Source organism: Crotalus tigris, unplaced genomic scaffold (genome assembly GCF_016545835.1).
Source record: "Crotalus tigris isolate CLP2741 ecotype Arizona unplaced genomic scaffold, ASM1654583v1 scf7180000024281.4978605, whole genome shotgun sequence".
In the NCBI taxonomy this organism is placed as follows: domain Eukaryota; kingdom Metazoa; phylum Chordata; class Lepidosauria; order Squamata; family Viperidae; genus Crotalus; species Crotalus tigris.
The window spans coordinates 930,158-948,543 of record NW_024100453.1 but is presented as its reverse complement, the minus strand read 5'-3'; the positions used below and the strand labels follow the sequence as shown (position 1 = coordinate 948,543).

Below are 18,386 nucleotides of genomic sequence, written 5' to 3'. Positions count from 1 at the left end.
AATTCGCCCATCCAGTCCAGTCATTGAGAGAACATCCTCTTATGAGTTCATGCAACATGAGTGACACAGCAGACCTTTGCTGTAAAAGCCTCCACCTCATGGATTAGTCTACCTTTACAAGTGCATGCAGCCCTCCCCCCTTCTGCTTTGCTGCAAATCTGAAAAGAGTTGTTTGATTTGTAATAATAAGTCTGAAAAGAATATTTGATTTGAATATATATTCAGGTCCAGGTGAGTGACTGTAGATGCTGACACTGGATTTCATTAGGGGGTTAATTTTTCTTTGTGATTATGTTTTGGATTTTGATATTATTCTGATTTACATATTTATAGTATTCTATTTTTTGTTTTCTTATGTCGAGGATTAGGGCAGTTTAGAAATACAATAAAAGAAACAAATGTATAGAACATTGTATAGATCATGCCGGAGTCAGAGAAACCAATTTATCATTTATTTTTAATGTCTTCACCTATGGCAAAGCATAACTTTCCTTCACAGCAAGAGGTGTCAAAAATCACACTACATGCAAAAGCTTAAGGGCATGTTTATTTATTAAGATTTATTTATACCTAATTCTTCTAGGATATCAGGGCAGCAAAATCCTATTTATTCAGATATCCAATATAAGACTAAAATGTTGAGATAAATGATGATTAGGCCTGCAAAGTTTTAATTAATAATTATTTGATCAATTTCAAAATGCTAATCCTTTATAAACCTATGCATGTTTATCTGGCATTAAGCACCACTGAACTCAACAAGTCTTATCTTTAAGCAGATATGTACAGATTTGCACAGTAAAATCACAAAAAAAACAGTAAAAGATTCTGCTAAGGAACAGATGTTTTAAAAATATATGGCAAGAATGTACCAATTCTACACTTGGCAAGTGCCAAGAAGAGTTTATTTTCATTCTGTCAGCACAAATGCCTCTCCTAATAAGTATACTTATTGCTTCGAAACATATGTTTCAACCAACCAGTTAATTAGGATTTTAATACTTTTGGTTGACAATACAAATTATTAGTGTCCCTCTTTATTTATGGAGATTCTGCTCCAGCCAACACTATGAATAACTACTGTGAATTACATGATCTGAAATCTACAGGAATTTGGGGATGATGGTGTTAGGTTCCATATCTCATATTTTTCCTCTTGTGAGCATTTCTTGATTTTCCCTCCCTTAGATGTCATCTTCATAGGGTGCTGTCTCCTCCTCCTTGCTTGATTTCAGCAGATGTTGCAAAGCAAGCAGAAAGTCAGTTCAGTTGCATAGTTCCATGAGGCTTCCTCATTGCAAATACCTTCTTCAAAGTATATCTGGTAATGGGAGAAGTCATCAGGGTAAGCCATAAACCATGCAGCTCTATTACAATATGATAGAATATGATATGATAGAAAGCTGTCAGCTGCCTTGAGGTTTGTGAGTAGTACTAGCCTCCATAGTGCTCCACTGGGACTACAGAATAGGCAGCAGCAAAAATCACACCAAATTTTGATCTTGTGTATGAATCAAGCTATAGTGTTTAACAACTTTTGAAAAACAATTTAAAAAGAATCTCAACAATTTTTTACCTTTCTCATTTTCCTGGAAATGATACAGAAAAAACAAAGGCAATTGTATTAGGTAGGACCAAAAAAAAAAAAAAAAGCCAACATCTATGTCAGACCAATGTCATAGGCTAACCCAAGACCACAAAAAAAAAAAAAAAAATCATGTGCAAATTTTTGAAATCTCTCTTAATATTATGGCAGTGGAATTTTCAAATAACATATACTTTCCATGGAAACTAACCTATGCAGTAGTCTGTTATAATGACCTAGATTTGCATATTTTAGACAACATTTGCTTATTTCAAGATCACTATTAGCTTAGTTATTTTTTCTATAACTTCAGGAGTCTTAGATGTACATTTCAAATGGTACATTATATAGTAAATGTTTCATAAAGGGAACTATGTTTAGCAGTAGTAGGTATTAATAATGAAACTGTTTGCTACCACTCTTATAATTTTCTTGCTTGCACATCTTGCTGCACTATCATCCATGAGTGACTCCTTATAAAAAAAATCGTCAAATCACAGATGTTAGCATGACATATTCTTGAAACAGGATAAAGGCAGCCAGTAGCTGATATCTGAGCTATATAATGTATGATATCATAGCAAAATATATAATGATTTGAAGCACTGCAGCCTAATGTACAATTTAAGCATTCCTTGTTTACAAAAAGTAATTCCTACCTACATTTGAAGAAATCCATTGGAGGCATTGGATGATATATTACATACTAGGTACTATGACTTGAATTAACCTGTAAGCTTGGAATAGTCTAGAATCAGCCTCGTATAGTAGAATCAGATGCAGCTGCTAGGTTAACACCCCATCCTAATATGGTTTATTTATATATTTTAATATAACATATGAATCCAACCAAATGAGTTCACAGTTCATCAATAAACCATGATTAAATGAACCACAGTTGCTTGTTATGTAAATTTAATTGTACAGATCTTTATGTAAGACTCTCATGAATATTATGTATTTTTCAGGAACTTGTATATAAATATAGTCTGCATGTGGCTTAAAAAAAAGCAAAGACAGCATGCAACCAATCCAAAAAAAAAAAAACCTATCCAAAGATAGATTTGTGCAAGTAGTATACATAAAGCAAGTTGAAAAGATGTTTGAAAGATTCATGCAGAGATTCATTTGTAGTTTTTATGACCAACTATAAATTCATAGCTTCTAGACAACTCTGCTAGTCAGGGAAAAGACATAGAAATGCAGTATAAATGTTGACAGAAATATTTTGTCTGCATCTGTTGTGTTTTATAAACAAGCAAATCTCAATGCCTGGTTCTAAACTTTCCTTTTTTTTTTTTAATTTGAAGCCACTGGGGAAACTGACCCACTAGCAAACATGACTGCCAGGTCTATTTCAATTCTGTATATTGATTACTGACTTGAAGCAGGAATAAACCTTATGGGGAATCATGGGGAGCCATTATGGAATTATACTCTTAAGTATGGAATGACTACAGATGAGAGCTGACAAATCCTGCCTAGCTATTAAATGAAAAAAATGTAAAAGCTGGAAGAATTACAACTGAACAGTTTGAAAAGCTACTAAAAATAATTAGCACTTAGAATAGAAAGCTCCCTGGCTGCCAAAGTGTCAACTTTCCATTATTAGTGGTAATCAACAACCCACTACTATGCTACCAACCATTACATGATAATTATCTCCATGATTTCAGTAAGCACCATTGCTCTTAAAGCTATGGTATAAAGCTAAAGATAATGAGCAGTATTTTTAGATTTACAAGTTGGTCCCCAAGACTCCTTTCCATTTTAGCAGTTGTACAGGTAGAGATCTGATTCACTGTTATGCAGATAATAGGTGGAGCCAACATATTGCTTGAGAAGGGACCACTTAATAATTTATTCCCCCCCCCAGAAACCCCAGCAGTAGTCAATACTGTAATCTTTTCTGAACGTTATGTCTAGAAATTTCCTTTTTTGCATTTAAAAACAGATTTAAGAAAGCAACTGGAAATTATCAGAAGATGTGCATTGCTGCACTGTAAGAAAAAACAGACCTCAGAACTTCGAATTTTTAAAGAATTTTGAAAAAGATCATTGCTAAATACAGATCAGAATTATTTCACACAGCTTCAATAATTTTAACACCCCAGCCTTTTATCCATTAAAATAAATTGTGAATAGTTATAATCTTTCGTTCAGAGTTTGTCTCAATAAGTACATTGTTAAACTAAAGCGATGTGTACATTTCTTTTATCACTCTGCCCCAATTAAAAAAATAACTATTAATTTTCAGCCCTTTTATGATGGAGACAAGATTTGGTGTTTCACATATATAATTAATACACAGGGTCCTTTTATTGTATAAGAAATAACACTAACTCAATAGTAGAATATTTGGCCAGAGATTTGTTTTTAAAAAATAAACCAACATAACATTAATCAGGAAAACTGAGGGGGCACCTTCCCTTCCTTCTTGTGTCTGATAATGAGGAAAGCAAACTTCTGTCACATTCCACATTTGATGGAGCTCAAGCCCTTGACCTCTAAACTTTTTAAAAGATATATAACATTGTTCTTCAACAAAAGCAATCTCCATTATCCTAATGTGGCCTAGAAACAGAAATATGTCAATTCCCAAAATAATATATGACTTGAAATAATTCAGAGCTGTCCCTTTTTGTCACACTATTAGATAAAAAGGAACATGTGACCAAACTAAACAGGAAATTCCCAAAGAAATTATGATTTTTAACTGCTTGCTGAAGCCAAATGTATGTTATACTTACACGCATTATAAATTGCTTGATATTTTATAAGGGGAGAAACAATTTGAAAAGCAAAATGTAATTCAGAGCAAGTATGTAGAATTTGTTGGGAACACCTGAAATTTAATGTCTTTTTCTTAAATATTCATCAACTTATAAGCAGCCATTAGAGACTAGAAAAAGACACCCAAACCTAATTTCTCTGGAATAAGGTTGCTTTTCCCCCTCTACTATAGATTAATAGTAATATAATATTACTCTCCGGGATTCCTACTTATGCACCTAACACATTAAATAACATAATGAAAAACCTTTCAATTAAAATGCAAGTACAAAATTCTGAAATCATAAAATATAAAGATTTATTTCAGCAAGAAAAGATGTTGCATTTAATAAAGTGGCAATATAAAGATAGACAATACTGTCAAACTAAAAGTATCTTCAAAACCCAGACAAAAAAACTACAGCATGTCAAGCTTAAGTTACTTCTTAAACTTCAAGGGAGGAAGGAATTGAAACAGGAAAACTGGGATGGCAATAGGACTAAACATCCTTGCTTAATGTCTCTTTTCCCATTTGACCCTTTAAAAAAAGAAAGAAGGAAGGGCTTACAGTTTATATATTCACATGTAACATTAAGTTATACATTCAGTTTCTACTACTCCTTTCTTGAAATTTATTACAATAATTGAGACACTTTAAAGAATTTTAAGAAACCATTATAATTTGCAACAAGAAAATAAACATATGACAAGTAATTCGAAGTGGCTAAGATGTGGTGAATTGCTACAATACTCCCCAGGAGCATTTAAAATAAATTCAAGAGATTTGGTTATCAGAAGGCTGTAAATCAGTACTCAGCAGATTCTTCAAGTCCAGACATCTGAAATATAACTTCAGTACATATGTTTTACAAATCATAGATTTATTTTATACAATTACAACGTACACCTCCTGTTTAAAGAAGGCGGAGGGAAGGCTGGGGGTGGGGGAAACTTATCAGAGCAATTTGCAACTTTCCTTTGCAGCTTTCCCATTGATTTTGCTTGAAGGAAGTCGACAGGGAAGGTTGCAAATGATGATGCATGATCATAGGATGCTGCAAACATTTATTTTGCCAGAAATAATAATTTGCATGCAAAAACAAAGTACTGAGTGATACTCAGCCAGAAGTTAATCACTTAAATCCACTGATTTTCAGAACAGGATTTAAATCTGTTGCATTTAAATTATTGAGATTTTAAAGCAATTTATTTGATTGGCTGACACCCAATAGATTTTAAAATACTTTAAATATTTCTGCAATCCTTCTTAATCTTTCTGGCTCTATTCTGGAATTTAATTGTGTATTGTAAAGTCAGGGCAAATGCATTTGAATGTGATCTTGGTTTATATATCTCTTAATTGTTTAGGATTAGAAACTACTTTCTGCAATTTTGTTTCTGCCAAACTTAAAGAATTAAGCCCTCTTCTGTTTAGCCATCATTTATTGAAACACACACTCTTGCTGGATTTACACATTGACTTGAGCCAAGACCTCATTATACATAATGCAAGAAGCTTGGATTACAAATTTTAGTTTCTGTAAAACCAAAATGATTGTTGTTCTATGCTGGTATGCCATGAGAAGCCAAACACTTGTTTCAATCATGTAATGGAGGTAGATGGAGGCAAACAAAGTCATTACCAAAAGCTAACATGGGTTTGTTAAAAACAGATCATGCCAGACAAATCTTATTGCATTCTTTGACCAGGTTACAAAATTAGTGGACCAGATATAATTTACTTGGACTTCAGTAAGGCATTTGATAAAGTAGATCACAAGCTATTACTTGGTAAGATAGAAAAATGTGGGGTAGACAGCATCACCGCCAGATGGATTTGTAGCTTGCTGACCAGCCGTACTCAGTGTGTAGTCCTCAATGGAACTGCATCTACATGGAGGGAAGTGTGTAGTGGGGTGCCCCAGGGCTCTGTTCTGGGCCCAGTGCTCTTCAACATCTTCATCAATGATTTGGATGCGGGCATAGATGGGGAACTCATCACATTTGCAGACAACACCAAGCTGGCAGGAATAGCCAACGCTCCGGAAGATAGGTTTAAGATACAGAAGGATATTGACAGACTTGAACATTGGGCTCTCGGAGTCCTAGTGGACAATCACTTAAATATGAGCCAGCAGTGTGCTGCAGCTGCCAAAAAAGCCAACACAGTGCTAGGCTGCATTAACAGGGATAGAATCAAGATCACGTGAAGTGTTAATACCACTTTATAACATCTTGGTAAGGCCACACTTGGAATACTGCATCCAGTTTTGGTCACCACAATGTAGAAAAGATGTTGAGATCTATAAAAAGCACAGAGAAGAGCAACAAAGATGATTAGGAGACTGGAGGCTAAAACATATAAAGAACGGTTACTGGAATTGGATAAGTCTAGTTCAATGAAGAGAAGGACGAGGTGTGACATGACAGCAGTATTCCAAGATCTCAGGCTGCCACAAAGAAGAGGGAGTCAAGCTATTCTCCAAAGCCCCTGAAGGCAGGACAAGAAGCAATGGGTGGAAACTAATCAAGGAAAGAACCAGCCTAGAACTAAGGAGAAATTTCCTGACAGTTAGAACAATTAATCAGTGGAATAGCCTACCTCCAGAAGTTATGAATGCTCCAACGCTGGAAGTTTTTAAGAAGGGACTGGACAACTATCTGTCTGAAATGGTATTATTATTATTATTATTATCATCATCATCATCAGATGGACATGCTTCTATGCTCATTAACTGGACATTTTAGTTCAATTGCTCATGTGACATAACCAACAGCATCCAGGGTGGTAAATTATGATTTGCTGAACAAGTCAAAAGTGATTACTTTTATAAATAACCACCTTAATCTAGGATTTACAGACCAGAGTGGTTGAGGTTACTACATAAATAACATTTTATATTTAATGTGTCAGCCTAAATATTTGCATGCTGAACATTTAATTGGATAATAAACACATTTAATCTCATCTCTCTAGTTTTTCATTTTGTTACCTCTAGCTTGTTTGTTAATTGATTTTGTTCTATTGATTTGAAATTTCTGCCTTTTTTCATAAATTCTTATGTGACCTTATGTTCTATTTTTCATTCCTTACTACAGGATAGTCCTCAGCTTACAGCAGTTCATTTAGTGACTGTTCAAAGTTACCACGGCACTGAAAAAAGTGATTTACGATCAATTTTCACACTCACAACCAGGGCAGCATCCCCATGGTCACATGATCAAAATTCAGATGTTTGGCAACTGGCTCATACTTATGATGTTTGCAGTATCCCGGGATCCTTTTATCACTTTTTGTGACCTTCTGACAAGTAAAATCAATGGGGAAGCCAGACTCACAACAACCTTATAACTAACTTAACAATTGCAGGGATTCACTTAACAACTGTGGCAAGAAAGATTGTAAAATGGGGCAAATTTATTTAACAAATGTCTCGCTTAGCAACAGAAATGTTGGGCTGAATTGAGGTCTTATGTTGAGGACTACCTATATTATTGCTTTCAATCCTTAAAGCCATTCTGTAAACACAGGATTATCAAATGAAGAAGCTAGTTTCATTGACAAATACCTATCAGTTCTTCAGTCCTAAAATAGGTCAAAGTAGATTCCCAATTTTTTTAAATGATTAGGGAAGGCTAGTGTTCAACAGAATATGAAAAACATCCGTTGTTGAGGTTTACATACATATTGCTGTAACTAGCAAGCAAAGACTATACAGCTAGTCCTCAACTTACAGCCTTTTGTTTAGTTTCTTTTAGCTCAAAGTTACAACAGCACTAGAAAAAGTGAATTATGATCATTTTTCACACTTATGACTTTTATGATCAAAATTTGGATACTTGGTAACTGGCTCATATTTATAATGGTTGCAGTGTGCAGCGGTCATGTGACCTTCTGACCAGCAAAGTCAATGGGAAGCCAGTTTCACTTAACAACTGTAGCAAGAAAGGCTGTAAAAAGGGGTCAAATTCACTTAACAACTGTCTCCCTTAGCAACAGAACTTTTGGGCTCGATTTTGGTTGTAAGTCAAGGACTACCTGTATCTTCTAAGCAATTGATAGCCTTTACCAAAGCAAGAAAATGGGTGGCATATATTATCCTTCTCCCCAAATAAAAACAAATTGTGGTATTTTTCAAGGGGTAACCAACTTGTGCCTGCAGGAAAATAGGCTTTGATTTAATTTATAAAGCCTTCTAGAAGAGATCTGGTAAGAGTACTTTTTCAAGAACCTGCTGCTTAAAAGATGGATCTTATGAGAAAAAAAAAACAAATACAATATCTCAGAATCAATATTATAACTCATGGGTGTATAGGTTTGCTAAGATATCTGGTTTGTTTACCTTGAACTTAGCAAACTTTGTGGACTCAACCCTTGTGATTTAGTCAGCAAACAATTATTTTAATGGTGCATTTTATTTATATCCTACCTTTCCATTCAGACATGCCATGAAGCCAATAGCAGCCAAATATGGTATTAAAGAAACGCTAAATCTGAGATTTAGCAACTGCTGAGGTTGAACAATCTTTCCTAAACTGTAGTCTTACTAACTGAGGAGGATTCAACTCCATTTTGAACAAGTTGAACTGAAAGTTCAATTTTCTACTGACAAATAGCACCTGTGTGCTGTCTGGATTCAGGTTCAGCTTCTTCTCATTCATTCAGAATACACATTGCTTTCTTGGAATTAGATACTAGGAAGCAGTATGGTTGGGTTCCATCGACATACTGATAGCATCCCAACCCAGATAACATCCTCTACCAGTTTTCTGAAGATATGGAATAGCATAAGGGATGAGACTGAACACTGGATAGGCCTATGGCCCTTCATTAGGGCCATAAACTGTGGTGGCTCAGTGGTAAGAATATAGTATTACAGGCTAATTCTACCAACTGCCAGCAGTTCAATTCTCACCTGCTCAAGGTTGACTCAGCCTTCCATCCTTCCAAGATTGGTAAAATGAGGACTCAGATTGTTGGGGGCATCATGCTAACTCTGTAAACCACTTAGGGCTGTAAAGCACTATGAAGTGGTATATATATCTAAGTGCTATTGTTATTGCTATTGCTTTCTAAGCATGGCTCAATGGAAAAAATGCAAAGGGCCCACTGCCCCAAGGCCTAGTCTTAATATTTGCTCCGGACATATGCCAATTTTAATAACACTAATTATTGTGAAGAACTCCAGGACAATTCAGGCTAAAAATTTTCTCATCCAGTTTCTATAAGTTATTCACAAAGGCAATCTCAGTCATTCTTGCTAAAAGCTTAGATAAAACTTCAAATTTAATAAATGTTTCTAGTATACAAATAGGACAGCCTGCTTCTAGTGACCCTCACCTATATGAAGATAGAACTTGTAGTATTCTAACAAAGCCGGTCTTATGCCACCTAATTATTCCTAATCTTATTTTTGAAATGTATTAGATAAAATTAGAGAAATTTAAGTTGTACAAAACTGAAGAAAGTTAATTAGAATGACATCTGTAGTAAAATCAATGCATCTTGATCCATGATACAGCTGTCAGTTGACGCTGAAAATAAGTAATCTCTATTACCTTAAACATATTTTTTTATTTTTTACAAAGCATGAATGTCTTCTCATGTTGGCATTTAATCAATTACATACATACATACATACATACATACATACATACATACATACATACATACATACATATCCTGCCTGACCAAATTGGATGGGCAGAAACAAATGGGAGGAAATAGTTCCTTACGTTAGCCAGACCCAAGCCATGAAGGGCTCTAAAGGTGATAACTAGCACCTTAAATTGGAAATTGGAAACCAATGCAACTCACAAAGCAATGGGGTTGTATTGAATACCCAACACACTTTACTATCTGTGCAGTCACATTCTGCACCAGTTTAAGCTTCTGAATGCTCTTCAGGAGCAGGCCATGTAATGTGCATTGCAGTAGTCCAAATGAGAAGTCGTGAGGGGCATGAGTGAAGCAAATTTTTTTTAAAAAACGTGGGGTCCTCATTGAATCAGAGCAAAGAAATTCAGAAAATCATAGTTAACCAATCCATGTTTTATGCATGTAGATATCAGTGCAATTATTGCAATTATTCAAAATTGTTTCATTTACTTCAATGGTAGTTTTTCCTAAGTAGTTTCAATATTTTTTGTCAAGCAGTTTATTTGAATTTTCATCTATATACTCTAAAACTTAACACTTTTTTGGCTTTGTAGCTATAGCTTTCTTCATCTAGGTCATAATTCTGTGCCAGATTTTTCCTTCTCCTGAGACTTTATACTTTACTTTTTGCTCTCAGATCCAACAAAGATAGATTTTTAAAGTATATCAATTTAGATTAATAGTTTTTCCCTGTTCAGAAATACTGGTTTCATAGCTAGCTTTAAGAACATAACACTCAAACAGATTTACTAGAATCAAAACAAAAGATAGCATTGTTAACTATGTGTGATATGGAATGTTAGCAGGAACGGCAAGTCTCACAGGGACTAAGCTATGCCTGTTATACTTTTAATACTCTATAATGAAGGGTTAATCTTTTGTAATACATGTAATATATATCTCTAGCAATTTAAAAAATTGACTATATTCACACAATACAATAAACCTTAATTATAGTAGCCAAGCATATCTATATGTAAAAATTATTGGGTGAATTAGTCTGTGATATTAGTGTATGGTTTAAGATATTAGGCAATCTCCCAAAATAAATTAGTTAGGTAAAGTATGGGTTAATCATGGGCATGTCAATAATTGCAATGTTTCTATTGTGCATGCCTCTATCATTTAGGTCTGAAGTAAGTGCAACAGTAAACTACAGTATAAATTTCCTGCTTGTACTGCTTCTATTTGCCAACCATGTTTCAGCCAGTAGTGTCATGTACAGCTTTGTTTAGTGTTCTCTGTTTTGTGAAAACCTGGGTTAATTGAGAAAACTATTGTTAATTTAGCCCATGTTAAATCCAGTTATTCTTTTTTGAGAAAAAAAAAAAAAGAATTATTAGCAACAGGCCAGAATGGAAAAAAGAACTACCAAACTGGCTAAGTCCTATTTACATTGTATCTGAGATAAGGAGAATATTCTTCTATCTGTAAATTTTTTAAGAAATGTGTATGTATGTATAGACACACAAACATATACATATTTCTGCTAATCTAATAAAGGTCCCAGAGCATTTACAATATGTCTAGAGATGAGCATATTCAGTATAAGGAATCTAATAAGCAATAAACAACTAGTGGACTTGAACAATAGTGCTGCTGCTTTAATCCATATATTTGTCAATTGTGCTTAAGCTATGACCCCTAATTATGTTAATGAAATCTCAAAGACATTACAGGTAGAAGTGATACGGCTTTTCACAGTATGTACAGTCTTTGATTAAAACAGTGGCAACAGAGTCTCCTGGTTAAAACAGAGTACTTTTCAGTAAAGGCCTTTTGCTTTTGATTAATCAATGTCTCAAAATGACTATGTTGCTTTTTTGAGTCATTAATTCATGTAAAGGCAATGAAATTGTTCAACAAACTAGAAGTAAGAAATAGTGTTAATGAACCAGCAACTTGATTTTTACTGATTGACTGTGTTGTGCCTCAGTGAGTTTTTCAAAATGTAACATGTAGTTGGTATATGGTTCATTGTGTTGCCCAAAATCAGGCAAGTGGGTTTCCATTAACAACAGTGTAATATATAGGATGAATGTAGCCTTAATCTTGCCTACAACCAACAGTTAGTTCTTCCTGGTCACTAACACAAATGCATTTAAGGGCAAATAAAATCTGATTATCAAATATTCTATGCACAAGAAAGGCTGATTTTGCTGCTTTTTCTCAATCTTCAGGAAGATTATATAGATGCATTTGTTTCAATATACTTCCCCTACCTGATCACCAACATTTGGTTTCCATAGTTAATAGATATTTTCCATAGATAGATATTTTCAGAATAAAGTTATTTAGTTATCTTGTACATATGAACAATGTAAGTTTTACACAATTGCCAAAATTATTATAGTAAGCATAAAGCTACAGTTCTAAGATAGAATGATAACTTGAATATCCTTCCTGTAAATAATTTAAACATTTAGTGAAAGCAGTTACAAGTTCTCAAGAGCATATAGTTTAGCCCTTATCTTTTTGTTGACAATGTTGTTTTTACTACAATTTAGTAGTAAAGATTGTTTAAAAATGTGAACAGTAAGACCTATTACCTTCTGAAATTTTCACTGTTTCATAACACGGAATGAGATTCAGAACAATATTACTGCTATGATTTATGTTATTAAAAATCCCACCAGCTTCCCATCTTTCAAACAGAATGACCAAATTGGATTCAGTGACTTCCAAAACCTTAGAAGTTTGTAGGTTTGCAAAATAATACTGAAACATAAATAATACAGACCACTACAGAAAAAAAACCTATTAAAGGGCCTTATATGTTCTCTGCTTTGATCCAGTTTACTTTATTAGAGTGATCTTGTGTCGTGATGAGTTTCTTTCTCAGTATGATGATCAAGGCAACAAAGTTCTCTTTTCTTTTTGGAACTCAATTTTTTATGTAGAAATTATGTTTGCTTTTATGTAGAATTTATGTTTGCTAAATGTTAAAAACAGTCACATTTTAGCCTAGCAGGTAACATATAAATCAGTTTGTAGATAAGTATACTTTACTGTACTGTATAAACTCATTAAACTAGAGTTTAGATAACCATGGATATCCATGTCATGTGAATATTGTCTATGATGCTTATGGAAACTGACTTTTCTTTAAGAAACTTGAAAAAGGACACAAATGTCTGTAAGGGGCAAACAATATGAATCATGAGGCAATTTATACATTTAACACAGATGGCATGACACAAGTGCATAATTATGCCAGTTGCCTGATCTCTTGATGCATATGTCATCCCTGTGGTCTACTGCAGATACCTACAAAAAGGTGTGTGGGAAGAATACATGAATACATGAGCTACTTTTTGAAAGATATATTTATCTCCCTCCTCCCCACTCCATATCACTTATACAATTATTTGAGTCAGAAATATATGCTGGAGGGTGCAAGCTATGACTGAGTTTTTCCATAGACTAGAGTTATCTGTAGCTCAGGGCTGAACTGTGGAATCCTTGATGCCCTGTGAGTTTGTAATTTTCTTGCAGACATTTCATTATCAATGTCCTGATGTTAGCTAGTTTGTAATGAAACATCTGCAAAAAAAATCACCAAGCTATGATTGAGTTTATATATTGTCCTAACCATAGGATGCCTTGTTTGGTTTATAGCTTTTGCATTCTATGAAACCAGCGATTGTGCATTATAAGCCATGCTTGATGTTTCACTACAACAGTTCTAAATAATTCAACAAGCCACATTAAGCAGACCCAAAACTTGGAATCGTGGTTGCAGTGTTGGAGTGGCACCAACAGGATCCAGACCAAGTTCCATCCTTAGCCCTGGAAATCCATTGGGGGACTTCGAGCCATCACTTTTTCTTGGCCCAATTTACGTTGCAGGATGGTTGCTATGGGGAAAAAAACCGGAGTAATGTGCCTTCAATTCCCTAACAAAAGGCAGGATGCAAATTTCAGAAATAGATACAGTGACATGTGTTTGCTTCTGGAAGAGTCACCATCGGACTGGTTTTTACCAGCACATCGGTCGGCTGCCTTTAATTCCGAGGCATTTTCTCTCTATATATATCACAGCCCGAGTCTGCCCACATCGGCCCGCGAAGCGCTTATCCTCCCACCGCTCTTCTCCGTTGAGAGGCAGCGTCCCCCTTTCACCTTTCCTGACCTCCGCGCCCCGCTCCCTTCCTCACTCGCAAAGCCCCGCCTCGGAGGAGGAGGTGGGCGTGGCGCAGATTCCCAGGCTGGCAGCTTCGCGCCAATAGCTCCTCCCCTTCACTTCATCCGAGCTTTATCGCCGGGTTAGCCGCTTCTCGAGGCTCCTGAGGAAACGGATGAGGTTGGTAGCGATAGTGGGCAGCTGCCCGCCGTCAGTCGGCGCTGGTCCCGGGAACGGGGAATAGCCAGTCCTGACTGCGTTCGCTTGGCTCCGACACTGGGCGGTTGCTGCGCTGCGGGAGCTGCTGGTTCTTCGGCGGTCCCGGTGAGTTGCTTTGGGTGAGAGTGCTCGGGCTTTGCGCCTGGTCCCGGGAGGCGAATGGAGCCGGTGGCGCGTGCGGGAGTCTGTTCCATCGAAGCCCGCGGCGGCGTTTGGAGGTTCGGTGCGTCGCCAGGGCGGAAATCTCGAGGGAGCTGAGAGGTTGGAAGGACGGGCGGGGAAAGGGAATTAGACAAGTGGGTGAGCTGTAGACCTTCCTGGTTTTTACTCAGGGGAAGATTTAGAACAAATTTGACATCACCTCCCGTATATTTTACCTTCTGTGTATACATGTTCTCTTATGTGTGCTTGCTGCTGTCCCTCCACAAAATGAAAATAATAATTAAAAAAACCCTTCCAGTCTTTATTTATGAAGTTTAAGCAAAGGCGGATAAAGAAACATTGGGGTGCAGAGTTTTTTTCCCCTGTCAGCTAAGTTACCCAGAAAATATGGGCGTGATTGTGTTAAATTGAGGACCGTTCAAGTGTTCGTGAAGAAGTGGACGGAGGGAAAGATGTCCGACCACTCCTTTCTCCGACCACTGTCAAGCGAGGAGGAGGAGGAGGAGGAGGAGGATGGCTACAATGAACTGGGTTAGAGCTATCTTTGCCTTTCATTTTTGGCTTCGGACGTTGGGGAGTTAGCTTGTTCAATAGGGCTCGGATTTAAAGCTGGTTTAAACGAAGCCCAGCTTGAAGGAAGAGAAATAAGAATGCAAGTTCTGACAACCAAAGTGCAAAGGAGTCATTACGTTGTTTCAGAAATTAAAGAGAAACCTATATCTGAAACGAGCTTTACCTTGAACAGAGATACATAATCACTACAATGTTCCCAGATCATTTCATGCAAGCCTGCATCAACTTTTTGCTTTTCCATACATGCATTTTTCCCTGGCAACTTGCCGGAGTTACCATGCAATGGATGGCCTACCTCTTAAAGATGTGGGAAAGTAAAGTGTAAATGCACCCTCATGTGCGTAATTCTGCTCCTATCACGTATATTATTACTCACTTCTGCTTTTCTGCCGCCTCTGGCTGAATATATATCAGTTATTTCCTGACACTCTTCTGCTATCTGTGTTCAATGTAGCCACTGCCTCCTCTTAATGATGACAGGATGGAAATCAGATAGTGTGGAGGTTTATTAGGCTGACAGTGTTTTCCTGTCCCCCTCGCCCCTTAACAAGCCAAAGGGACTAGTATCCATTTGTTTAAAACAGTGTTTCTCAACCTTATCAACTTTAAGATATATGGACTTCAACTCCCAGAATTCCCCATGCTGGCCATATATCTTAAAACTGCAGAGGTTGGAAAATTCAGGTGTAAAGGATAGGCTGGGAAGACCTCCTGTAATAGATGAGGTAGGCTGGAGAAATGGAAAAGGAAGGTAAATTGAAATTTGTAATCACTCCCTCCCATTTAATTTTAAATGTACGAATGGTTCATTTTTAAATGGTTCTTTAAAAATTTAACATTTAAGAATGTGGGATGATCTGCTGGTTTCATATAATATTACTGCCTTTTAAAATAAGATGAGAAGTAAAGTTGTGTGTTTGATAACTTGTTCAATTTATTTGTAACTGCTGAGAAATAATTACTTTCTCCACCAAATGGAAAGTGATAGTAGGGAGAGTAAGGTGAAAGATATAACGTGGGAAATTGAATGATCATAGCTGATTATTTAAGAGTTCTGTTTGTATCTAGGCCAATATAGGCTCTTTTAGAAGCAGCATTGTGGTTAATGTAAATGCATAATCCAAGCATGGTCAAGATAAATTCTGACCCTACTATAGTAATTGAACTGTTTTGTGCATAATAGTTTCTACAACTTAGTTTATTTTCTTTTGGTTTAACTTATATAAATTTACTCATTATGGATTAACATTATCTGTGAATCAAGCAAACAATTAGGACTGTTCAAATCATGGTTAAAATATTACTATACTGTGTGAAATGAATTTAGCAAATGATTATGGTTGTGTGGTTCCCGCTTGTTGCTTATTTAACAAATCATGTTAAATAAAATCATAATTTGATGTAATATGTAAACATGTCATTGGCTTAACTGGTGATTATAAGCCCTGGATACATCCACACAATGTATTAAAGGTGATTACAGATGTATAAATCTTGGTTATTGACTTACCATGTTGTGAACCTAAACTATTTGGTTAATTTTGTTACAATATTATAATGCAAATCCAAACAAGCTTACTATATGTGAGAATAGTAAACATTTGGAAATAATTTCTCTTCAATATCTCTGTCAGCTTCAGAATTAGATATTTGTGAGTGAAAAATCCAGAAGATTAAAAACAAATATTGATCAATATGGGAAATTATTGGAGAAGGACAATAATACTTACTATAAACTGAATTTTATTTATTTATAACTCTTCTATGCAACTCATTTTAATTGGCTCTAAAAAGCATAGAATAGGGGTCTTCAAATTTGGTCCTTTTACAACTTGTGGACTTCAACTCCCAGAATTCTTCAGCCAGGCATGATGGCCGAGGAATTCTGGGAGTTGAAGTCCACAAGTCATAAAAGGGCTAAGTTTGAAGACCCCTGGCATAGAGCATATGTTTGCTCCTGTCCCAAATTTTATATTACCATCTATTTTTAAAGGTCAGTACAAAGAGCAAAAGTACTGCCCCTGAGGCTCATGATAGAATATATTTTTGAATCTCAATCTCTGTAATCTGCATTAATCTCATAATGTTCAGTGTAACTTCCACTTTTGAATGTGAAATTGATTGATTTAAATTTCTCTCTACAGAGCAATAATTCTGTTAGTTAATATCAGCTGCATATTTACAGCAGGTGACAGGTATTTAGTGAAACTATTGTCATCATTCTAGGTTTAGTCAACTAAAAATCATTCACTTTGGCTGGATGATATGCCTTATTGTGATAGTGCAGAGAATTTGGTGATAACCCAAAGAGGTTTTTTTGCAACTGTATCTAGTTCAGTTTCTTCTACATCAAGTAGGCTAAAGCTATATGTTAATTATGTTGCACTAATTTAGTATATGAGAGCAGTTTTTTTCCTTCATACCTATTTTTGGTATTATATTGCTTTGCATAGTTTCCATTATCCAAAAGTCACAGCAAAAGCTTAGATTGCTTATTTGCTGAACTTCCTGCTTTGTGCCTTTCAATTTTATTTTGAATTTAGCTCAGATTCAACTGCAACTAGGCACTATTATTCATGAAACAATTTCCAAAACTAAATATCATTTGAAAGAGCAACTACGAGCCTGCAACTATGACATTTTTCAAGAATAAACTAATGAAAAATATATTTGCATACTTAGTTGCTTCAGGTGTTTAAGACTTATGTGCATTTGCTCATTGTTGCATACAAAAGTGAAATCATACTAAAACTGCAGAATTTTATAGATGTGGGCTGTGTCTTATTTGGATTAGTACTGCTTGCTTTGTCCAAACGATTCCTGTTTTTTTTTTAAAAAAAATTCAAACTGAATTAAAGAGCTAAACATTCCACACATAGTGATCTCATATTTTTACATGATGCAGTTCAATACAAGTTTATAGCTATCTTTGCCTCTTCATACTGTTTTGATAAGCACCATTGAATTTATTGGCAATAATAAAATCAATAAAATGTATGTGTGTGTTCTTGTTGTTAGACCAGATTTGACTTAAATCATTTTTTCACATCCATATTTATTAGAAATCTATTTCAAATTCAGATTGAGTTCCTACACAAGGCTGTAATATGATTTTGTAGATTATATAAACCCAGCCACTGATATCTGTTGAGAATGGTTTATGGCTTAGTATGGTGTATGTATCCAGTAATTGTAGCTTATTCAATAAACTCTGATTAATTGAATTTATGGCTTAATATAGCTTTTCCCATTTGGTACTCCACAGATGTATTGGAATTACAACTCCAAGAAT

At 35.5% G+C, this 18,386-nt stretch overlaps 1 protein-coding gene across 2 annotated transcripts in view; it reads left to right on the top strand.

Moving 5' to 3' along the window:
• Positions 1 to 13,992: 13,992 nt before the first annotated feature.
• Positions 13,993 to 18,386, top strand: part of PPP1R16B (protein phosphatase 1 regulatory subunit 16B) — a 108,186-nt gene continuing 103,792 nt past the window's right edge. For both annotated transcript variants that reach the window (XM_039323662.1, XM_039323661.1), the window contains exon 1: positions 13,993 to 14,464. The gene's annotated coding sequence lies outside the window, so the exon portion shown is untranslated. The remainder of the gene's footprint in view (positions 14,465 to 18,386) is intronic.